Below are 25,568 nucleotides of genomic sequence, written 5' to 3'. Positions count from 1 at the left end.
GACTGGTCAGTTCTGCGGATAGGAAATGGTCCTCCATGGCACCTGTGGAGTCACTATTTGTATTTGTGTCCCCAGGAATACAAATACAAATAGCTCTTGTCTTATTGCCAGTAGAGGCAGCTGTTGTGCTTAAAGTTTTGCACCCCGAAATGGAGAAAACCACACTTTTCCTATCACACTAACTTTAGCAGCAAGGAAGAAAATCACATAGATGTAGCTGTCTGAAGTTCAGTAGCCCACAGTTTTTCTCTGTAAGGCAGATCCATGAGGAATAGTTTAAAGTGAGCATTAAGCAGCTTTGTGCTGTCAGAATAGCACACAGTTGTACTAAGTTCGTGTCCACAGCAGGGAGATCTGCCCTTAGGGAAATTAAATGCGCACTTCTGAGTCAGTTAGCATACAGTGACAAGAAATCCCTTAAAGCAAGAGTTTGTTTTCTAATTTTGGGGTGGGGGGGAGAACCACAGTGGCTGAAAATGGGACCTATAGCAAGAAATTCCTTCTGGATTTACATGCCATGACAATTAGATTAAGCCTGAGAAGTGAATCTTTCTCCGCATTTCATTCTGTTTTGGATCACTAACATATGATGAATTGATCCCAAGAGAAAACTCTTTGTGTGAAATGATTCCACCATTTGCAATCTTCCCCATAAAATTATTCCCTATTGTCTCCAGAGAATGTTGTATGTGAGCTGGGATATCAATGGAAGGACCTGCACTTCCCTGGGGCTGGCATTGTGGCAGCACCTTTTTTTTTTCTTCAGCAGAAACAGAAATGCAATCTGCAATCACAGAAATTACATATAACCTCTAACTCATACATCAACCCTGAGTGCTCACTGGAAGGACAGATCCTGACACTGAGGCTCCAATACTTTGGCCATCTCATGAGAAGAGAAGACTCCCTGGAAAAGACCTTGATGTTGGGAAAGTGTGAAGGCAAGAGGAGAAGGGGATGACAGAGGATGAGGTGGTGGAACAGTGTCATTGAAGCTACCAAAATGAATTTGAACAAACTCTGGGAGGCAGTGGATGACAGGAGGGCCTGGCATACTCTGGTCCATGGGGTCACAAAGAGTCAGACACGACTTAACGACTAAACAACAACATACATCATTTGTATAAATGAACTCCATGTAAATGTCTCTCCAAGCAATATAATATATCTTCATATAGTGACAGGTCTTTGGATGTCTTTTTAAAAATGGGAAATACATTTATTGGCCTCTCATTTCTTCCAGGAAAACACTCATTTTGCACTTCCCATGGCAGGGAATGGCATAGCACACATTTGGTCTCGGAAATCTGAATATTTCTAAGACTTCCAGAGTGTTTTGGAGAAGAAAATGATCAATAAAATTTACTGGTAAAAATGCATGTACTTGAAACACACCCACCAACATGCGCCAGTCATTGGGACATGCAAGCCAAAAAATGCACTGAGTCCCTGAAAGAAGAAATAATAATAAGAAATCTCATATGCTGGCATGGAATTGGTACAGGAAGAGCATGCCAATGGGATTCTGAGTAACTCAGTGAAAACAAAATGGACATCTGTACACCCAAATCCTCACTGCCTCTTTCTTTCTTTCTCTCTCTTCTCTTTCTCTTCCCCTCTGTGTATCCTATTTCCCATAAACCACTTTCCTTCACATTCACTAGAAGCTGAATTGCATTCATTCCTGCCAAGGGCTTTGACTTACAACAGTCCTGGTGTTGATAGTACCATATCCCCTACAGATCAGGACTATTGGACACCTGGGCAGGGCCTGTACACTAGAAATGGGTTTATTATCACCCCCTGGAGCTTCCTGGCCCTTGTTCTAGCCCTGACCCAGCCGTTGCTATGATGACTGTGGCTCCTCCATCCCCTCTTCAGGGGGCTGACTTGCCTTTGGTGTTTGAATGAGCAATGATAAGCAGTTGAACTTTTTCCACCTAGGTAGCTACATTAATGGGACCTAAAGAAAGAGACCAAATGAAAATGGACAGTGGTGCTGGCAGTAGTGGGTTGGACCACTCAGGAGGCAGATCCACGAAGAGCATTTTGCCCAAGCTCCTCCACCAGTTAGATTTCTAGTTGCATGATAACGAGTGGAAGCATTATATCTGCTGTTTCCTTGAGGCTTTGTACAGTGTTCAGTTGTGCCATCCTAATCTGCAGCATCAGTCTGATCTCTTCAGTAAGGCATCCATACATCTTGACCTTGGCAGCCAAACTTATTGACTGAGTCCCTTGATCAATACAATATAGCTTCTAAAGGTGAGTTGTCTTTTTTTCTGAATGGTATTTACATTGTTTTTTGGAGAAGATAGGTCGAAACAATGGATTGGATTTCTCCCGTCTTTAGTCACTGCTATGCCCTATAACAATTGTTTATGCGGCTCTTGCTAAGAAGAAGGGCTTCTTATTTCTGCAAAATCAAATGGTTATCATAGGACTTCACATTCCATGTACCCTGGGAAGAAGCAGGTATTTTCAGGACACCTGGGCTGCCACAGGGCAAAAATGTAGCAGAGATTTCAAATCCTCTCATCCCTTTGGGCTACACAAGGAGAGACTCAATAAACAAAGTAATGAAAATGAGTCAGCATACTGCTAGCACTAACACAAACAGTAGAAAGAGCAGCCAGACCAGTAACAGAAATTTATTTATTTTTTAATTCATTAAGCTACATTTTTTCCCTCTTACAATTAGAACAAGATCTTCATAAAACTAAACTATCTCCTGACAACACGGCAATGAATATGTGGAAAGAAAAAAAGGGAAGCTTGTTTTTCATAGCATGTTCAGGACAAGGATGTTTAGAGTCCATTCATGTTCAGTCAGAATAGCCATTCAAGGCATGCCTATGGCATTCAAGGCAGTGTTATCTCATTCAGTTGCTTTGTGTTGTATTTTGACAGTGAATCTTAAGATCTTAGTTGAGTTACTGCATCACTAGAATGCTTATAGCCCGGCACTCAGAGAATGTAGCCATTTGAACTTGCTGAAGATCTGAGCTCGACTCAAAAGCCCTTGTGTCTGTTCCATCATCATAAGAGGGTCAACAAGCAAGTGTAAGTGGTAGGGCATTAAATGCCTTTTTTGTGTCACTTGACCAATCCTCTTTATTTCTGTAATAGAGCAGATTTTGACACATTGGCTGAAATCCAGCAAAAGCAGGAGAACAGGAAAGAGTAGAGAGCAGAAGGGAATATAACAAAAGAATTACACCACAATGGAAGTGCAAGGGAACTTAAATAGCTTAAGTCTCAGGAAACTGCCCCTTTTCACAATGACTAGCACTTTATACAGTATGTTAATAATAATTTGAAACCATTTTAAATGGAAAAGAGGTTCCTTTACTTATAGTTTCAATCAGTGGTTAAAATCAGAAGAATAAAAGGAAAAATCTCTACAAATGAGTCTCTACACATGAGAGAGACACCCTCCATGCTTCTGCATGCTTGGAGGTCAGGAATGGAGAAAGAGAGAGAGAGAGAATAGCAAACAAAGGGAGAATCCCTTTAAGCCTTAAAAGTCACCCTCCCACTGATAAACCACTATTAGAAAGAATGCAAGGTTATTATTATCTCAGCAGTAGTTTCATAAGTACAAATATTTGAAAAGCAAAATCAGAAGTCCCATCAGTACCTACTACTACTAGAAATTATTCTCCTTCAGGTGGGCCAGTCAGTCATGGAGCCCACAGATCTGCCTGCACAAGTCTGGTCACCATGAAAATTTGGAGGTTGCCAGGTATCTGCATTGCAAGAAACACAAATGGGACAGAACAGATTTTTCTATCCTCCGTAGGACACTGTACATGATTAAAATCCATACAAGAATGCACATTGCACTTCAAAGAGGAATAGAACATTATTAGAGGACAGCAGCACATAAAACTAAATGGTGCAGAACACGATCCATCAGTTCAGATGGAGAGGGGAGAATAAGCAAGGCAGGAAGCAACATGAACCTAAGACAAAGACTGATGAGGTAGGAAATGTGAGGAAAGAAACAGAGGAGACAGAGAAATCAGGCAAATAGGGACCTATAAATGGGAGATCTGTTAAAACATTTCACACTGCCTAGAATTAGAAAGAAACTGTGGCATAGGTTAAGGTAGGCATGGAAACAAGCAGTTGATGAAGATTAAAGTTTAGGTGACTAATGCTGCAGCCGCTGATGAGCCATGCTTTGGTCAGCGCGGCTGGCTCTTTGACCTACACCCCCAGATAATGTGAGACTGGAAAGCATCATGAGAATTCTAAGGTGGAGGGGGAACGCAAGGTTATTTAAGGGCCATTCCCATCTCGAACCACCCTCTTCCTTTGCAAGCACCGAGAGAGAGTGGAGAGCTGTGCTGCTGGCGTTTTTCCGACTGTGTCATCAGAGTTCGAGTGTTCCTGAAGGAAGGGAGGGCAGCACCAGCTCCCTCCCAGGGTTCTGTGGATATTTTATTCATTGCTTTTATTAAGTTATACTGTTTTTAATTGATATTTGGTTAGAAGTAGTTGTGAAGGGGGGAAAGCGGTGGCACGCTTTGTGCTGGCCGCACCTAGGCATGAAAGAAATCTATTTTAAAAAAATAATAATAGATAATAATAAATACTAAGAAATAATAATAATAATAATAATAATAATAATAATAATAAGAAGAAGAAGAAGAAGAAGAAGAAGAAGAAGAAGAAGAAGAAGAAGAAGAAGAAGAAGAAGAAGAAGAAGAAGAAGAAGAAGAAGAAGAAGAAGAAGAAGAAGAAAAGAAAGGAAGGGAAGCAGAAGAGAATAAATAAGCACAATATTCGGTATATATTACTTAAAAGGTTGCAGGATTTAAATATTGGAGCGGGGTCCCCATTTGTTTTGTCAGTACTTTTGTTGGGCCTCCCCCCTCTGTTTGAAGCAATTCAAGCAGGAACAGTTACCCGCTTCACAAGCTTCCTTTACCGCAATCAGTCAGTTGCTTCCCCCTTTCAATTTTTTAATTGTTTCAGTGGCATTGGTAGCTAGTGGACTGAAGGGTCGACTAGCCCAACTGTATGGAAGGTATTTAATTTTAAAAAAGAGAAATATATAATATTAATAATAAATAAAAGAGAAGAAAAGAGGAAACAATAAGGAAATACATAAATTAAGGACACTGTTAAGTAGTAGTAGTAGTAGTAGTAGTAGTAGTAGTAGTAGTAGTAGTAGTAGTAGTAGTAGTAGTAATAATAATAATAATAATAATAATAATAATAATAATAATAATAATAATAATAATAATAATAATAATAATAATAATAATAATAATAGAATACAATAATTTATAAGCAAACTTAAAAAGAAAAGCAAATTTAAACAGAAAATACAATAAAATAAGGACAAATAATATATAAATATGAACAAGTAAGGTAATCTGTAATATAATTTTACATCAAACAAGTTAATTAAGTCTATCTAACAAACATAAATTAATTTTAGGATTAATTAATTGGTGGTTAAGTCAGTTATCCAAGTAAGTAGTTCAGTAATTAATTTTAGATACACATTTGATTATATTAATCTAATGATTAATTGTGACAGAAGGCAACAATAAATAGTGTCATCAAGTGATTGAGAGCAATCGATTTGAAGGCTATACAAATAAGGCATCATGATTGGCTGTTAAAATACTTTCCTTGTCTCAAGTGCAAACAGCTGTTGTGTGCTCTAGAAGCTATTAACTAAAGAACACGGGTCAGAGCAAGGGACCATTGCTAGGAAATAGTTTTCATTACACATCCAGGCAATTTGCGTTTCTCACCTGGGTTTCAAATGGTGCTAATAGATATTCAATAGGACTAGCAACTGTTTTACTGCGGCTATTGTTCCCAATTAACAAGAAACCTCGGTTCATAATGGCATCGAGGAACGGGCAGGGCAACAAGAAGGGGAAGCAGCCAGCCAAGAAAAGACCAGCTCCTCAGGTGTCTCTTCCCCAATCCTCTTCAGATGAGGAATCTTGGCCTATATGGCAAGAACTACAGGAGAAAATCTCAGCATTAGAGGCTGAGCGGCTGGTGAGACAGGCTTCCCAGCCGAGTTGAGTCTCAACCACGTAGATCTGCCAGGGACACCAAGAGCCATCATAGGGCTAAACTGAAGGCAATGGCACAAGATCTAATGGACAGGTTTGCTCTCCTTGAGTCAGAGCAGATTCCAGAAGCGACTGTCAGGTGAGATGCAGATGGGGCCTCATCGACTCCGAGGGCACGGAGCATGGAAAAAGGTAGGTCTTCAGCTCTGATAGTGTCCGAAGTAGCAACTATGTGCCAGGAAGTACAGGATGAGGTAGAGGAAGTCAGCTCCGGCAAGTCTTACCTTGTAGATGAACCAAGCATGTCCATGACTTCATTAGGTGAGCTGGGCACTGCACCGGGCACCAACACACCGGTCCCTGCATGGCCATGGGTCAGCTGAGGTCAATGCAACCACACACTATACACACCTTACAACACACAGAGTGCATGGCTAACCAACACTGCATGGCCATTCTCTAGCCCTCTAGCCCTCAATTCAGTGTCTGGGGCTCACCCTACGCTCCTTTTGCCCTGCCAGCCCAACCAGGAAAAAATCTAGAAAGAGAAATACATAGATGTATTCAAGTTACTAAACAGAGACATAGAAAAGAAAGAACTGGACAAAGACGATGAGAAGGAGAAAGAACAGCATAGAAGGAAGAACCCTGATAGAACATGGGCCAATTGGCTTCCTGGGTTTTTTTATCTACGCGGGTGTGATAGTCAAGGCACAGCCCTGGAGGGCCCAAGCCCTCTTTCAATACCTGGACATAATCTACAGAGCCTACGTTGATTTTGCAGGGCAGGTGCGGCTTCATTATGATGAATCATTCTATATGAGGAGTGCTATTCACCCAAATATGCATTTGGACAAGCCCCTGTTGGGTCTGTGGCTACAACACATGACTCCCGCCAGGCCAAACTAGATTTGATGCATTGTCGCACCAACAGATCGATCAGTTCAGGGAGTTAGACACCAGAGCCAGGGTGCTCCCAAAAGTTCTTCCCCTGGAGGACTGGCAAATTGGCATGAAGATACATTAAGAGTGATAGGTTTGGCCCTGGCACCGAGGACAAGAAAGGATTACTCAGCCATGAGTATAGAATTCCAGGACTTTAGGAAAATGGTTGACCTGGAGCCAGTTTGGCCGGCACTGGCCGAACATTTACAGCAGTTTATTGTATATCTAAATAGAAAAGGGCTGGAACCTGGCACTATTCAAGGTAAGCTGTCAGAACTGGCCTTTTATGCAAAGATCAACGGTTATAGTGATTTTTCAGGGGATTATCACATAAGAAAAATGATAGGAAGATTTTTTGCCTATCCCACTCTGGAAAAGGACGTTGGCATTTTTGGTGGAAGTTACGGTCACACTGGCGGGTAGTGCAGAAAAAGCAGGTATTTGCCAGTGAGTCCCACTGTAAGATCAGAGAAGCTAACAGCACATCCTACCTCCCAGCACTTCAGATCATGCGATTATGGTGTTGGGGGGGGAGATGCACTGGGCCACTTCTGGAACAACAGTCATCAACTAAAGATGGTTTTAGGTCTGGGGGTGTTTATTAGCAGCTAGCTGGGTTCCTGCTGTCTTTAAGACCACTGGAACCTGGGGCCAGGGGCTCGCCCATCTGTTGATTAAGGGGTATTTGGATACCTCTGTGATTTACCTGTTTCCTCACTACAGCAGCCCCCCCCCCGAGTCAACAGAATGATGTGGCTTCAGAAAAGGCAAATACTATTTTAGACTGCATTAACAGATATAAAGTCTCCAAATCTCATGAGGTACTAGTCCCCCTCTATTCAGCACTGCTTAGGCCTCATTTAGATAATGTGTCCAGCTATGGGCACTGCACTTTAAGAAGGATATCAACAAACTGGAGCAAGTTCAGAGGAGGACCTCAAGGATGATCAGGAGAGTGGAAGCCCTGTGAGGAAAGACTGAAAGTGTGGAACATGTTTAGTCTGAATAAAAAAAGACTGAGAGGAGATATTACAGCAGTTTACAAATACTTGATAGGTAGTCATAGAGAGGAGGGGCAGGATCTCAGTCACCCCAGAGTGCAGGATACATAATAATGGGCTGAAGCTACAGGAAGCCAGATTTAGGCTTAATATCAGGAAAACATTTCTTAACTGTTAGAGCAGTAAATTATGTTGGGAGGTGGTGAGCATGCCAACGCTGGAAGCATTCAAGAGAAAATTAGTCCACCATCTGTCAGATCTGCTTTGATTTGGATTTCTGCATTGAGAAGGGGGTAGGACTTGATGGCCTTATTGGCCCCTTCCAACTCAATTATTCTATGATTCTATGATTCAGGAAGGCAATCTCCCCCACATTGATCCTTTCCCAAAATCATCGGAACAGAAAGATGTTCACCGGGGCATGGAGGCATTACTCTGACTGTGAGAATTTGGGAGATGAAGTACAACATATCATACGTAGCTCATACCCTCACTTGATAGCTTGTTATTTTTATTATTTAAAATTACTCTGGTTCATCTGTTTAAGTTGTTTGTGTCTTACTGGTCAGTCCAGATATGGAAGAAAAGCATTGAGACAGAATTTACCTCAAAAAAATTAGCCTTTAAGACTGAAAGTTTGTTCCCCAGCAACAAAGAATTTCCACATAAGTGCCAGGAAAATGACATCTCCCCACAATAGATGTAGCAGTTAGAGGAAAAGCTCTTCCAATTCCCGTTAGCTGACATTCTGAGCAGCAAACATTTGCTTAGTTTCTCAACACAATGTAAAGCTTCACGAGATAGACTTTTCTTGCTGTTTAATTCATTTTGGGTTCTATTATCTGCTTCCATTCTGTGAATATCTGTAATATTTTTTTCCTTCACTCCAATCTTCTTGGCCTGAATCCTTATGATGTTCATGTAAGGTTTGTGCAATTTTCCATGTCTAATTACAACTACTTGACAAACTACCAGGGCATGTCCCACTTGTATGCTTCATCACACACCTGATTGTGCAGGCAAGATGTAACTCAGCGCTCGTCAATTAGCCATGGCATATAATGCAAACCTTGAACAAACACCAGTAGGATCTCGGTCTTTGTCACTTATGAAAAATAAGTTGCTCCAACTGTCTCCTCACTGATTTGAAAAAGAAGGAGAAATCAGTTGCATCCAGAGATGGGCAACATATATGCAGTTTGAAGGCTACATATGATCTCACCCAGAATCTTGTCTGATACTCCTCCACCTTCCTGTTGCTGTACAGCAAATGTGAGGAAAGTCACTATCATATGTCCTGTTCCCAAGTAGAATAGGCCACCTTCCAGGCTGCCATAGAGTTCTGTATACCCTGCAACCCAACCAGTAGACAAGATCAAGGACAATTTGTGGACTGAGGAACAGTGTCACCATGCTAATCATTTGGGGTTATGGTGTCCCCCCCCCCTTCAGCCTACAAGCTGTCTCTTAAGGGAGACAGCAGGCTTTGAGAAGCTTTAAAAGGAAGAACAGAACTTTAAAAGGAAGAACAGAACAAGATTAAGTTTCACTTTTCCAGAAACCAAAACAAACCCCACAGTATAACAAAGGCTACTGGCACCTTACGGAAAATGAGAGATTAGTTCAGGTTTATTAGTGGGGCAACAAAATAAAAAGAAATGAAATCAAATATAGGACAGCAATCTCTCCCCAATATCATTTACTGTGTTTTATTTCAGGCTTGACCTTCTGTGGCTGTGTTATCAACTCTCATTAAACAAAGTTAATAATGGAAGCCCTGACTCTTTGGTAATGGTGTAATTACAGTTAGGAATAAATGGAGCATATTCAATACAAGGAAAACCTTACAGTGCTTAAGCACCTTCAACAATAACCAATGGACATCCATTAATTAAGACTATTAAAGAATTTGAAACATAAAAATGAGCTTCATTTTTTTTTCCAAAAAGCATTTTGCACATATAATTTAGAATAAAATAAGAAAGACACTGAATTCCAAATGAATCTGTACGGTTCTTTCAAATAAACAGGATAACCCTTAGAATACCACCTCCACCTGAAGTGATGAAATTTGCTTATATTTAGATATTCCAGAGTGGGAATGAAATGCAGTTTAAGCAAAAATGAAAATCAACCTTCCCCGGCCCTCTCAAAAAAAAAAATCTCCCTCAGGCAAACAGTTTTGTCAGACAAGTTATTTTATGCAGTTTTGTGTAAAACACTTTAAAATGCATTGGAACCCACAGCACAGGAAGATATTTATTCTTTGCCTGTTAAATTTAATGGCATCCCTACTACCTTAGAATGTGGCATCAAATAGTTAAGATGGCTTTATCACTTTTCCTTGCATTGGGGTGTTTTTATGAGTTCTTGTGACATTAATGAAGCATCTGGAGGATTCAAGGAGAAAAATATGACAGGGCCACATTTAGATCTAACAATATGCAACATGATCAGAAACAGTCTTACATAAAAGAGTTACAAATCCATGGAGGAATAACAGGGAATCTGAAAAGTTTCCAACAATATCCAGGATGGATGGGATTTTCATATTGAAATGAATGGGATAAAACATGGAAAAGACTTTCGTTTTTGTGTCCTTTCATCTGTTAGAGAGCCTCTTAAATACAAAGATTTATTTAAATGAAAGAGGAACATAAAAATGTCATGTTCTTTTGGTTTTCCTTTTTCATTCAACCCTAAAATTGAATTTCTCTACAGAAATATTTAGGGACATTGTGGCACTGCGGGTTAAGCCACAGAAGCCTCTGTGCTGCAAGGTCAGAAGACCAAGCAGTCGTAAGATCGAATCCACGCAATGGAGTGAGCTCCCGTCCCTCGTCCCAGCTCCTGCTGACCTAGCAGTTCAAAAGCATGTAAATGCGAGTAGATAAATAGGTACTACCTTGGTGGGTAGGTAATGGCATTCTGTGTCTAGTCGTGCTGGCCACGTGACCATGGAAACTGTCTTCGGACAAAAATGCTCGCTCTATGGCTTGGAAACAGGGATGAGCACCGCACCCTAGAGTCGGACACAACTGGACTAAATGTCAAGGGCAACCTTTACCTTTACCTTATAGAAATGTTTCAGCCAAGAGCATCGACTGCATCTCAGAAACTTTCCCACTTTCTCTCACCTGCATGAGCTACCCCTGGAACAGTCACTCTTCTCTCAGCCCCTTGCAAGGCTCCTCAGAACTGACTGCTGCTGCCCCCACCATAATTAGCCAGTACCCACCCACTGGTCTCCTCTTTTGTGGTGGCAGAGGCAGTGGGGCACCCTTGCCCAATGGTGTGAGAGGTGAGTTTCAGTCGGTTTCTCAGTCTCACTCCAAATAAACAGAGACAAACCAACAAGCCAAAATATATAAACCTAGTGTCACACTAGGACCAGAGCTGAGGGCAAGGCTCCAAAGCAGCTGATGGAAGTTGCTAGAAGATAAACCTCTCCCTCCAAACAGGTTTCATATGAAGCACTCAAGTATCTATTTACCTGCTCGACAAGCTCCTGCCTGCTGCTTCTGACCACCTGTGCTCCAGCTCCAAAACCTGTTGCATGTCCTCCACCCCCTGGTCACTTATTCAACCTATAGGAGGAGATGGAGAGGTGTTTTTTTTTAATTATTTTCAATTTGCATTTTCCTGAGTGGTTCCTAGCATTTACATAAAATGTGCAGTACTGAAAAATGTAACAACTATTGGCTTATGCTATAGGATACTAAAACTATGGTAGGGTATAGGCAGTTTTTGACTTTGTGATAAGTAATTTTTGTCTGTGCAGTCAATCAGTTTGTCTGGTTGTGCTTGCCAAGAAGGAGAAAAATAAATACAATTTTGGTGCAGATAATAGGAGTTTTATAGACTCATAGAATAATGGAGATGGAAGGCCACTGAGTCCAACTCCCTGCTCAATGCAGGAAGCCAGGTTAAAGCATATCTGACAGACAGTTGTTTCACTTTCTCTTGAGTGCCTCCAGTGTTGGAGAGCTCATCATGTTTCAAGATAAACCATGATGCTCACTACCGTGTATTTGATAAGCCACTTCATCATGTTGACCAACATTCTACTTGAAATTGAAAATTCAATAAACATACCTAGTTGGCACTATTTTATAAATGTGAAATGAAGTGGGTTTTTTTTTAAAAAAAGAAGGATTAATATAAGGGGGGCGATGTTAATAAATCATACGGCATCTCTATCACCAGGACCACTCGACATCATCTTCATCCCTGTCCACAACTTAAATTTGGCCTCTTCCACACTGCTGGGCTGAATGTCTCAGGACCTACAGCAGCAATTTAAGGTCCATATGAAACAGCATGAGTCAAGGTGAGGCTGGATCCACCAGGACATCTCTTTGTCCATCCTCTCAGCCTCAAGACTGGGAAAGAAGAAAAGCCTCCCACCCAGAGGAGGAGTTGCCATAATCTGTAATGATTCTATTTCTCTTACAAGGAAACCCATCCATAGAATCATAGAAAAGTGAAGTTGGAAGGGGCCTACACGGCCGTCAAGTCCAAACCCCAGCTCAATGCAGGAATACAATCAAAGCATATCTGCCAGGTGATTATCCAAGTTTTTCTTGAATGCCTCCAGTGTTGGAGCACTCACCAACTCCTGAGGTAACTGGTTCCACTGTTGTACTGCTCTAACAGTTAGGAAGTTTTTTTTCCTGATATTCAACCGAAATCTGGCTTCCTTTAACTTGAGCCCATTGTTGTGTGTCCTGAACTCTGGGATAATTGAGAACAGATCCTGCCCCTCCTCTGTATGACAGCCTTTCAAGTATTTGAAAAGTGCTATCATATCACCCCCTTAGTCTTTTGTCAAGGCTAAACATGACCAATTTTTTCAGCCTTTCCTCATTCAGCTCATTTTCAGCTTTTGTCCTCCTAATGCCAACCCTGCATTTTCTTGCTACTTGTCTGTACTCATCCTTGGTGGCATGGCCTTCTTTCCACTTCCTGTACATGTCCTTTTTGGCTTTTAGGTCCTCCCTGAGCTCTTTGTGAAGTCACACTGGCCTTTTTTGTCACCTCCCATCTTTTTTTCTTCTTGGAATTGTTTGTAGTTGCGCCTTTAGAATTTCTTTTTTTTTTAGAAGCTCCCACGCTTCTTGGACTCCTTTTCTTGTTAGGATCACCTGCCATGGGACTTTACTTATCCTTGTTCTGAGATGATTAAAATTAGCTTTTTTCCCCCTATCCTTGTTCTGAGATTATTAAAATTAGCTTTTTTTCCCCTTTGAAATGTCTGGATAGTTGAAATCTCCCATCACTACTACATCATGTCTCTTTGAAAACCTTGCAATTTGTTTTTTAAAAAATTTAATCCACTTCCTCTCTTTGATTGGGCGGTCAGTAGTAGACTCCAAATACTAAGTTCCTTTTGTTTTTTCCCCCAACTAGATTCATCCATATGCTCTTTATTTCCATGCAGGATTATGTATTTTTGACATATACTGCAACTTCACTTCCATTTTTATTTTCTATGTTCTTTTTTTATCAGTTTATATCTCTCAATTGCTGTATTCCAGTCACGGGAGTCATCCCACCAAGTTTCATTTATTTCTATCAAGTCATACTTACCCTCCTGAATTAAAATGTCCAGTTCCTTTTGTTTGTTTCCCATACTCCTGGCATTCGTATACAGACACTGTGTGTGATTTGTGGCCTTTTTTTCTTTGTGCCTTTTTATATTAATATGATGATTATTATGATTATCGTTAAGATTTTTATTGTGATTATTATTGTTAATGTTATTATTGTTGCACTTTTGATCAGTTTGGTCCATTCCTCTTATTGTGTGTAAGGCTTCATTTACCTTTAACTCTGTGCTTGTGTCTCCCTCCCCCTTCCAATTCAGTTTAAAGTTTTCCTGATGAAGTTCTTCATGCTGAGTCCCCTACTACAACTACTCCCCTCTTCTTCTTTTTGTATGGTGTGGGTTCAGTGACTGTATTCTGCTGCACTTCAGCCCTACTCATGTCCTCCTGTGGGGTCTCCTCTGCATGCTGTCCGACAGACTCTTCTTCAAATAACTGAAAGTGGTTTTGTAGTTCCACTGGGGAAAAGTGACTTCTCCTTCTCCAAGCACCAGTTTTCATAGAATCATAATTGGAAAAGCCATGGAGTCCAACCCCCTGCTCAATGTAAGGGGTTGGACCCAAATCAAAGTATATCCAACAGATGACTAGCTGTCTCTTGAATGTCTCCAGTGTTGGAGTGCTCTCCCCCTCCGTAGGTAAGTGGTTCCATTGTTGTATCGCTCCAATGGTTAGGAAGGTTTTTTTTCTGATATTATTCAAATCTTACATTGATCCACAACTCCACTCCACTCTTCCAAAATTTTCCCAGTGATGATTTGGACTAAAGCTCTCCCAATGGGATTTGGAGAATCCCTGCGGTGCCGTCTCACTGGACTGGAGCAAGATGACTAATTTAAACTAGAAAATTAGAAGCAGTGAGAATTTTCCACATTCATAAGCCCATGTACCCCCCACATTACTCCACTGAATGTTTCAAATGCTTTACATTTCTTTAATTAAGACAATTCATTTCCACTTCCCATTTCAAAAAATCCCAAAGCGGTTTACAATATTGCAATGCTTAAAACCATAAAGCACAATGATATCAAGTAATAAAATGATCAAATGGTTATAAAACAATAAAATGTTCCATAAAAAAATTACTAAAAAGCACTATTTTAGTGACCATGATGAATCATGTAATACTGCCTTTTGGCAACTTGCCCAGAAGTATGATGGATGGGTGCAAGACTTCATCTATTCCTTAATGATGGTGCATGATGTTTCTTTGAAGGCAAACACTTCGCAAATCCAGCAGGGACCAATCATTTCTCTGCCTCTCAATTAAGGGTGGTCAGCTGCTGAGGCCTGGCAGGGTGTGCACATAAGAGTTTGCCTGTACAGGTGGAAGTTCAGGGGATTAGAAATGATGATACAATTTCAGGGGATGTATGAATTGACTACTAGTAGATATCGATGGTAAACTTTGGAACAAAATTGAGTGGGCTCTGGCACATTAATACAAATGAACATTTAATAGCATGTGGGTGTTGTGCCTATGTGCAAATTTTATTGATCTGGATTAGTGGTGAGTGCAACATTTGAGTGGGGAGACTTTACAGAATGAGCTTCGTTTAGAGAATGTCACTTTGTAATACAAGACCCTTCTAAATTTGAGCCTGGCTTGCATTTGGGTGTACTCTCTCCCTCATCATTACAGCTACCAGGCAAGCCTCTCTCCATATGCTGCTACCTCCTTTCAAGGGACATAACAGAAACCGTAGATTGAGATGTTACTTTTGGGACTACAGTTCCCAGAATCTCTTGGCCAGCATAGCCTATAGCCATGTCGGCTGTAGATTCTAGGGACTGTACTGTACTGTATTCTGAAAGCATACATTGCACAATCTCTGATAGGAATGTGTTGGCAGCAATGTCTCTTTGCGTGGGTGGGTGTTTCTCTTCCCTCCCTTTCTCCTTCCATTAAGATGCCAAGAATATCACAACAGTAGCATACCAGATTCAAGAAACCTTAAGAACTTTGTTTCTTAAAGCTCCTTGAATTTAGGATATGCTTGCTGCAGCATTCTGGATGGCCCAATAAAGGTATAGGAGGGGATTCACTAATCCATTTGGTTTTAACAATTATTGCCTGTGTTTCTTTGGAATGACCTGGCTGGTGGTTTTCGCAGTGGAAAATCACCAGAAGGAAACAGAACCCAAAGGAATCCAAAGGAAGTCTGTCCATCCCAACCTTCAATAGGACTTGTACATGAATACATCATAGTAGCCAGAATTGAAGAAAATTTTTTGAGGAGATTTATTAGCTGAGAATCCCAGAAGTGCAAGAAGATTTTAATTTATTTAGCACATGTATGTATCATCTTTTCTGCAATAAGCTTAAGACAGTGCACAATGCCATCACCCAAACTGCTCTGTGATATTGATTAGGTATAGGAGTGTGACTAGTCACATAATAAGCTTTTATGGCTAAGGGGGGATTTGAACGCAGGTCTCTCTAGTCCTAGTCCTCTAGTCAACAGTACTGCACTATTCTAGCTCTCATAAGCAAAGTGATCACCATGGGTTAATGCTCCAAAGCATTAAAAGATGAAGAAAATTCATTCTCTGTTTTTCTTCTGCAACCTCTTCCTACATTCTTCCTGGAACAATAACTCTTTCTTCTGCAGTCCAAGTCTAATATGTAATGTTCAGGGTATAACAATAAGCTAATAAACTTAGTGAATTAGAACAGCACATGGAAGGAAAGATTTCCATAAACAATTAGAATTCTGACTCCCAGCAGCATCTTTGAACCACAACTATGAGATGGCTAGTATTCTCTAAGAGTATAGCATTGCTAGGCAACAATATTAAATTACACCATGCAATCTGTCATTCAACAAAAATTACAACATCCAAATGTTCTCAATGTGAAAATTAGAGCTTTTTGGTACAGTCTGATTATATCTTTGGATCAAATCAGTCAAATCCACAGGTAAGGTGGAACTGTAGTCTTGCACATTGTAGAGGTTTTCCTAATTGCTGTCTTGGATTCATCCCATCCTCACTTCATGTTTATAGAAAAGTCTCTGCTGTTTGCGTGCCAGCATCTGAATAACTGCATTTAAGTGGAAATATTTCTCAAAGAATGTATAACATAATACATTTGTTGTTCAACACAGATATTGGAAAAAAAATACAGAAAACAAACATTTTTTAAAAAAATACCACAATGACACAAATATATATATATATTTTTAAAAAACGTAGTACAAAAGGAATATTGCTATGAGTTTTATAGCCATGATATACATGAGTGGGCACTCCCCTGTGATCTACTCTGACAGACTAAGTGGCAGCAAGGGCCAAAGTTGTTCATTGCCATTCTACATAAGTTTCACATCATAACTCCATTCCAACCTGTTTTCACATCAGTCTTTTAATTTTAAAGGGGTGGGTGATGACATTTTACATTTATTTTCCCATGAAATTGTCATTTTTTTTCTTAAAGCTTAGAGCATTCGGTTTGAAAATTAATTAAAGTTAAATATTAGCAATTAGGAAATTAATTTGTTTATAGCTGAAAATGGTTGTGTTAACAACATATTCATTAAATTTTATTAATTTTTACTGTTGGCATGACCTCTGCAGAGGACATATGTCAATCTAAACTGCTCCTCTGCAAAAGAAGTACCTATACCTCTTTTTAAAAATGGGATCAATACTAACTAGCTCAGTATTCACTATTTGAACTATAGTATCCTGAAGCCTTAGTTAACAGTTGAAAATCTATGGTGTTTCTTAAGGCTTCTGGGAGCTATAATCCAAGACAAACAGAAGCCACGAAGTTAAGAATTATTCCTTTATAAGCAGCTAATTGACCATTTCAATTACACTTCTTTAGCATAACACTGTGGAGAGATTAAACTGAAAGAATAGTCTTGGTTGGAACCTTATTTCCCCTTTCTACTCCCAGATGTCTAATGAAACCACAATGACTAATCTCTAGTATCCACAATGACTTCAACAGGACTGTCCCTCTTCAAAAAAGAAAAGGGTGGCTTCACTGCCCCATGGATAATGGTTGAATAATAAGTCTATTTGAAGCAAACTGGCAAGCCAGCACCCTCTGTACAAGATGAAGCTGAGATGATTTGTGGGGTTACTCCCTGCCTCATAGGAAGGGAGATGGCATATTCTAAGAGTGTTTTGCTGGTGTTGGTCCCCATAAGTAATTAATTTAACATTCACATATTAATTATAACACATTATTTCCAAGGTTTTAGTTTTAAGTATAATTTCTTCTACAATTCCCAATAAGTAAGTAAGTAAGTAAGTAAGTAAGTAAGTAAGTAAGTAAGTAAGTAAGTAAGTAAGTAAGTAGGTAGGTAGGTAGGTAGGTAGGTAGGTAGGTAGGTAGGTAGGTAGGTAGGTAGGTAGGTTGGTTGGTTGGTTGGTTGGTTGGTTGGTTGGTTGGTTGGTTGGTTGGTTGGTTGGTTGGTTGGTTGGTTGGTTGGTTGGTTGGTTGGTCAAGAATTGCATCACAAACTGCATAGTGCACAATCTGAAGGAGTACATTGTTCTACTCCATACTTTAGCCTGGAGAAGTACAATTTAGGACAGTTCATTTAAAACTATTATACAGATCTCTTTGCCCCCTATCCTACTGTCACACACACCCAGTTCCCCTGTTTGTTCTTCCACACAACCCAGGTTCACTTTCGGGTATGACATTTATTTCTCAACCCTTTTCCACTGCCACCAGAGGATTTATTCCTCACTCTATCAAATATAACTCGTAAATCACAGTTCTTCCATTTAACAATGTTTATTTATGTGTTTATCAATAAATCATGTAAAATGAATCATGAATGGTCTTATTTTATTCATTCAATCAACTCTGCTTTTATAACATTTATATTTACTTATGTATAATCATGTTATCAAGGTATTGATTCATTTCTTATCTTGTTCTCTATCTCTCTATTCTTCTCTAACACAATACTGGTCCTAACTGCCTAAACTGCTTCTAATATCTTTAACTGAAGTCCCTAACTCTAACTCATATTCCTAACTCATCCCTAACTCAAACTCTTAACTTATCTTTAACTGTCTTCCATTTCTCTTATACATCCTTAGTTCCACCTTTTCTGTACAACCATTGGCTTCTGAATCAGGGTTCCATTGTGATGGACAGGAGTGGTTACTGATCTGTCCATCACAGCTACTAACAGAAGCTTAAGGCTTTGTCAAAAAAGAATCAAATGTTCCCTAATGACTAGAGATGTTGTCCATAAGAGAAATGTCTGCCTCTGCCTTTGTAGTGTGATACTATTTAAAAATGGCAGAATAGGAAGACTTGAGCTGACTTGAATCTGAAGTCAAGCAGAGGAAGAGACAAAAATGGATGCTATATATTAGTTTTCATAGCTCAGAGGTTTGGACCTCTGGTTACAGAGCCAGAAGTCAGGAGTTTGATTCCCCACTAAGTCTCCTTGATAGGGACTACACTGGATAATCCATAGGGTCTGTTCTGCAGTTTTGATGATGATGATGATGATGATGATGATGATGATGATGATGATGATGATGATGATGATGATGATGATGATCATCATCATCATCATCATCATCATCATCATCATCATCATCATCATCAGTTTGCTATCTAGCTCACTGCATGTATGTTTCAATTAAAGTGTTTCACCTGGGAGTAGGGTTGCCAGATACATGGGTACCAAAAGGAGGACATAGAAAGGCAAAAAAGAGGACAGAGGAGGATGTATTGCATGTTTTTTTTAATTGTTCTGGATTAAACCTGCAATCAATACAATTTTATTAATAGCTGCCAATAAATGTCTCTTAGTGAATCAACCAAGAAACAGTAATTTTAAACAATAAAAATAAATATTATATCACCAAGAAAGTTAAAATAGAGCAAATAGTATTATTAGGCTGCCAGCTTGCACAAAAATATATTCCTTTAAAAATACAATCTCCCTGCTTAAACACTCCAGAAGCCCACTCCTAATGCCATGTGTTTATTACCTCCTTTTTATTTGCTTCCACTATGGCTTGCTTATGTATCTGTAAATAAGTGCTTACACCCCAACCAGGATCGCTGTGTTTAAGCCAGCAACTGAAGCTTGGGAGAGTTACTTTCCCGCACTGAAACTCTCATAATGCTATAGTCAAAATGTGACTTTTCCAAGTTATGCCTGTAATCTCATCACCTTCAGAAAACTTGGCCAAGAATCAGGCCTGATGGACTTTGTACACTAGAACATCTGGAGACCCTGGCCTTGGGAATCCAGGCTAGTCTCCATCTCTAACATTGGAATGAACACAGACACCAAAGTTTAGGAGAGGAGAGACCAAGAACACGAGAGACCAAGAAAGAGTGCTCATTTAAACTTGGAAACAGAAACAGAATTTGTTGAGCCTTCTTAACTAGCATTGGTGAGACCAGAAGCATTCTGGCCTGTCAATCGAGGTATCTGACCTCCATGAATCAGAAATGGAGTGTCTGCCCAAGTGAACAGGATAAAGAATGCCTCTGATAACAAAAGATGCATCTCCTTGCACAGTGTGTTTCCTTGTTACCACAAAAGAGGAATATTAACCTTAAAAGAAAAAGATGAAGGCCTTCATCAAGGCAAGACAAACTATAAAATGCCAAATACAAGAATGGCAGTGGGCATGGCTGAGCTCACATGCTAGTCCAAATGCAGACATTTTCAGTCATAGAATCAGGCTGCCAATAATGCTAATATTAGAGAACATTATCTATCCACTAGCTTAATTGCAGGGTGTCTCATAAAAGCAAAAAATGCAAAAAGAAATAAATGACATTTATGCACTTATAATTTTGTGCACTTTGCTATTCTACTGAATTTTTCCATTACATTTTACCTGCATTAGTCAGACACTCAGTTTAAAAACAATAACCTACAAGTCTGAGAGGTGCTAATATCACCTCTCAGCAATTCCATGCTTTTTAGTAGGAATTGTTGACAATTCATAACTGCCATGATGCAAACATCTGAATATATGCTTCTTAGGGACTGAATAACAGAATGCTTTATCTTTTCTAAATGGCAAAGGGATGTTTTGTTTGAGAAATAAGAGAGGATGTAAGTGAGATTTAACCAGCTCTGAAGAAAACGTCTTTTTACTGGATGCTCCTCTTCTCTGGTGAAAAGCATCTCTAAGCAGATAGTGCCCAGAAAAGCTTTAATTAGCATCAGGTGCACAGTAATAACAAACAAATCTAAACTAGACATCTGATCCAGCAAGAAGACAGCATACATTGAATACCTTCCAACTTAACCCATGTGCATAGACTCCACGACCTAATTAACTGTCATTTCTGGGGATTTTAAAGGCCAATTGTAGTAGCTCATCTCTGTTCTTTATATCAGCTTCCAGCACTCCAAAAATTGTGGGACATTAATTAACGGTAGCTCTTTATAGCAATAAATGGTTCATGTCTTTTTTGTTTGTGCCAGATGTGTTTGTAGCTTTGTTCCTTATCTTCTTATCTAATTTAGTCAAATTGAACTCAGCTAGAAGTGGGCACCCTGCAGACAGACTGTCCTCTGGATCAACTTGAGTAAACAGCTTGATCACATACTTCAGCCACAACAGGTATCAGGTAGCAGCTTCTTCACTTGGCCCCTGATGAACCAGTGGCTCCAGGTGGAGAACCTTAACATGAGGTCTACAGATTTCTGGGAGATGAATGGTGTGCTCACACAGGAGAATAGATCACATTTGGACGGTTAGTGGAACAGTCAAGTGTGAGCTACTTTCCAGCAATCCTTATTTATTTATTTATTTATTTGTTTGTTTGTTTGTTTGTTTGTTTGTTTGTTTGTTTGTTTGTTTGTTTGTTTATTAGATTTTTACCCTGCCCCTCTAGACCATGTCTACTCGGGGCGGCATACTCCTATGAAGTATGCAAAATTCTGCTCCAGATGTACCCCTTTTTGGTGCAGCTGTAGGACTACTACTTTGGGGAGCGAGGCTGGAGTGGTTCCCCAGGAAATGAAAAAGGCACTTTAAGGGAGTTTGTTCCTTGCCAAGAGACCTTTTCTGGTGTAACCAGATGCACATCTTTCCTGCTGTCTGATCACACCTTTTCCACTCTGTTTATGGGAAGGAAAATGGAGGGGAGATCAATTTCATTGTTTTACCTTGAGGAAGAAGAAATTCTCCAACAGTTTCTCAGAAGCTCAACAGTTTTGCTTATTGTTCCATAAAGGTTGTTTCTTTTCTTTTCTCTTTTCTTTTCTTTCTTTCTTTTGATTGCCTTGTCAAGTGGCAACAACAACAATGATATTGGCAGCCTGGTGGCCATTTGGCTCCCGCTCATATGCGGTTTACCTAGTGTCATTTTAGGGCATAGTGATGGTGAGAGTGGCAGGAATGCAGCCACAAAAATTAGCAGAGAATATCTGAAAATAATTCTGCAAAGTGGTTGTATCTTTGTCAAAGAGAAAAATATCAGAATGTTTATTAGAAAAATTACATTTTAAGAAAGTTTTGTTGAGCACTTGTCATTCTGTAGAGTTCAGTCCTTCCACAGACTTTCCAAATGTAACATTTTTTAAAGGACCATTGCAGATCGAATAAATTTTGTGACTTTTCAAAATAATGCAGCTACTTCCTTTTAAGCTGTGCAGCAATTATGAGGTAAGGCCAGGTTGATCTAGCTCTAGGAAGAAAAGCGAAACTCATGCTGTGTCATAATTTGTCCCACAATATCTCTCAGTTTCTCCCCAAATTGGAGGAAATTATTGGGCACTGGGACTTGACTGAAATGTGAAGGCTGCTGGCTGAAATATTTCTTGCTTTTTACAGATAATGTCTCTTCTGTCTGATTGATGAGAATAGTCAAAACGTATCCAGGCGAAAATGTTCTGTACTGCTAAAAGCCTTACTCTAAAAACCACTGTTGTCAGATCAATACCACTGGGATGAGGACAACCAGTGGCAAGTTTTGGTGATTAAAGGCTTTCCTCTTCCCATGTGCTCTCAGATGTTTCCCCAGAGGCAAAGGGAGCCTTACAGACCCTTAGAATCAAAAGCTGGTAGACAAGGAGCATTTAATTAATTCAAAACAAATTATTGTGGCATAGAATAATGACATCATCAGCTTCCACTGTATAACAGTTACACCAACAGGATTTTGGCCACTGAAATAATACACAACACAATACACACACACACACACACAAACACACACACACACACACACACACACACACACACAAACACACACACACTTCTTGCTTGTTGATGAAACACACTTCAATTCCCTATAGTTTTTGGGAATTTGGGAAATTCAACACAGTACTATAAGGAGGTGCAGATTTCAGAAATAACACCATCAGAGCTACAAAAAAAATGACAATATTAGGAACAGCATACATACTGTGCTGGTATTTAACAGATAAACTTGTATCTGTTATATAACACCAGTCAATGTATAATAATAATAATAATAATAATAATAATAATAATAATAATAATAATAATAATAATAATAATAATAATAATAATAATAATAATAATAATAATAATAATAATAATAATAATAATAATAATGGTGGTGGTGGTGGTGGTGGTGGTGGTTGAGAGTTTCCATCTGGGAATTTCTCCCTCCTCTCAGATTTATGTACTAGTTTGGGAGGGAAGCAGCCCTACGTAGGAAACTTTCATTTGGGAAGGTGGCTTGGATATCCTTCATTTGGAATGACAATATGAGAAATTCCCCCAGAAAACATTGGTCATAATCTACCTCCCTCTTTCTCAACAAGAAAAGCAAGACAATTTGAAGCATAATAGATTAAATCCAGGTTCTCTGGCAATCAATGGCAAAACTTACATTGATTTCCTCAATCACAAGTAGTCTGGCCTCAAGGCCACAAAGTCTGACAGAAAGAAATTTACAGTCTACATCTCATTCACCTCAAAGGGAAAGAAAAAATGAAAGAAATAATCTGAAAAGGTCTCTAAGATAGGGGAAAAAACACACAGCCATTTTTCCTAAGAAAGGTGTATTATTTATTTACAAATATAATAGTCAGCTATGTATGGTGTGGTCCTTTAAAAATATTTGCATCAAGGTGTTTCAGATAAAAAACAGGATAGAATTAAAATGTAATAGTAACCAATAACAACAAAGAAAATAAACAAAGACAAAAAATGCTAACTCTCCCTCCATCTTTCTTTCTTTCTTCCTTTAGATTAATATGGTATGTTTTCCTTTTGTTTCTTATTACCAATTATACTGCTATTTATTTTAATATATGGAACCAGCACATTTTCAATGTGCCTTTTTTCGCAATGCATTGTTCCAAGTCATGAGAGAAAAGGGCCGGTTTGAACAGACACATTCCTTCTCCTAGGACATGTGTTCCCCTGAGGTCTTATTTATTTATCCATCACAGTAGTAACAAAGGAAATTCTTTTCTATAGTACTGCAGAAACATTCAATGGCCATTATGTAATACCTAACCATTCCCAAGGTTTAGACCACATCCAATCATATAATATCACCCTTTTCAATCCGTGAAAAAGCAGTCTATGTTGTGGAAACATTGTAAGAGTGAGCACTAGCTCTACAGCTTAGTCAACACATTCCCATTACTCTGAAGAGGGTGACCACCTGACACAGAGATTCTCTTCTACCTGAGGTGACAGTCCACACAATGTACAACCTGACTACAGAGCTGATAGAGAGGGCTTCAAGCTGACTGGATAACTTGGTAAGTTAGGTGTTCACCCCTGCACATCTCAGGAGATGAATGTCGTCTTGGGCAAGCTGCATAATCACAGAGTAACTCTAGCAGAAGTAAATCATAAATCATTTCTGATTACCCTATATCTAGAAATCCCTGAAAAAGGAATCAACTTGATGGCATATTACTATTATTCAAAAATACTGACACAGTCAATCAAAATTACAAAAACATTGACTGGTATTATAACAGTAATGCAAAATGTTAACCAAAAACCTATCTGTTAAATATCAATACAGTAGCTCTGATGGTGTTATTTCTGAAATCTGCAACTGCTTATAATACTGTGTGAAATTTCTGGATATTGTTTCCAAAGCCCCAATGACTATGGGGACCACTGAAATGTGTTTCATCTACAAGTGAGATGTTTCGATTGCCAGGTCTCTGTGCTTCGTTAGTTTTTCCAGTTCTTTAGCTTCAACTCTGGCATCTCCCAAAATTGCATTTGTCACAAAAAGGTGACTACTAGATCTTTTGTATCCCAATTGTATACTTACTCTCCCTCCCTCCCTCCCTCCCTCCCTCCCTCTATACATACATACATACATACATACATACATACATACATACATACATACATACATACATACATACATACATACATACATACATACATACATACATACATACATATACAAGGCACGTTAATAAAAGCAAAATGAATAAATTTATTACCTATTGCTAACAATTCTAATAAAAGGGATTTCATGGACTGAACATATTCACACCTCATACATACTCACCAAAGCGAGAGGAATTCTTTATTTGCATCATCCTAGTTCCAAAGAAAGTAGTTGGTTCCAAAAGCCTTTGGTCTCAGCAAACAAATTACTTGCACATACTCCTCCTTTTATATTCTTTTGGGGCAGATTGCTAGCTGGGTATGTGCATTAGATGCTTCTTTATTTCCCCCTAGATAAATGGTTCTTATCACCCATTGTGAAACATGGAATGCTTTTAGTTACACTTAGTGAGTCTTCCATCACTAGTGGACAGATGTGGAATCTGCTTGCTCAGGAGGATACCTGTACCAGGTTCTTCTTAATCCCTGAGTTTGCTCTACTCCCTTAATTAGAATTACGTAGATGTTTTTTGTCAACCGTTTAAAAGCATAGTTCAAAAAGTTCACAGTTCAAGAGTTGAATTTTTCACAATGAGGGCTTATAGCCAGAAATGTAAAGTCCCATAGTTCCTCTGGTCCTGCTGGTCTCCATCTTGGTGTCCTTGCTCTCTCTCTGG

At 39.3% G+C, this 25,568-nt stretch overlaps 1 long non-coding RNA gene across 1 annotated transcript; it reads right to left on the bottom strand.

The window, feature by feature from the left end:
• Positions 1-674: 674 nt before the first annotated feature.
• On the bottom strand, positions 675-11,158 carry LOC140705400 (uncharacterized). The gene is made up of 3 exons (XR_012084783.2): positions 10,899-11,158; positions 3,641-3,749; positions 675-3,120 (listed from the first exon to the last, which is right to left on the bottom strand). It is a non-coding gene; the product is annotated as an uncharacterized LOC140705400 (long non-coding RNA).
• Positions 11,159-25,568: the final 14,410 nt, after the last annotated feature.

The sequence above is a fragment of the Pogona vitticeps genome, chromosome 3 (genome assembly GCF_051106095.1).
Source record: "Pogona vitticeps strain Pit_001003342236 chromosome 3, PviZW2.1, whole genome shotgun sequence".
In the NCBI taxonomy this organism is placed as follows: domain Eukaryota; kingdom Metazoa; phylum Chordata; class Lepidosauria; order Squamata; family Agamidae; genus Pogona; species Pogona vitticeps.
The sequence above is the reverse complement of the archived record's forward strand: the minus strand, read 5'-3'. Positions and strand labels throughout refer to the sequence as shown.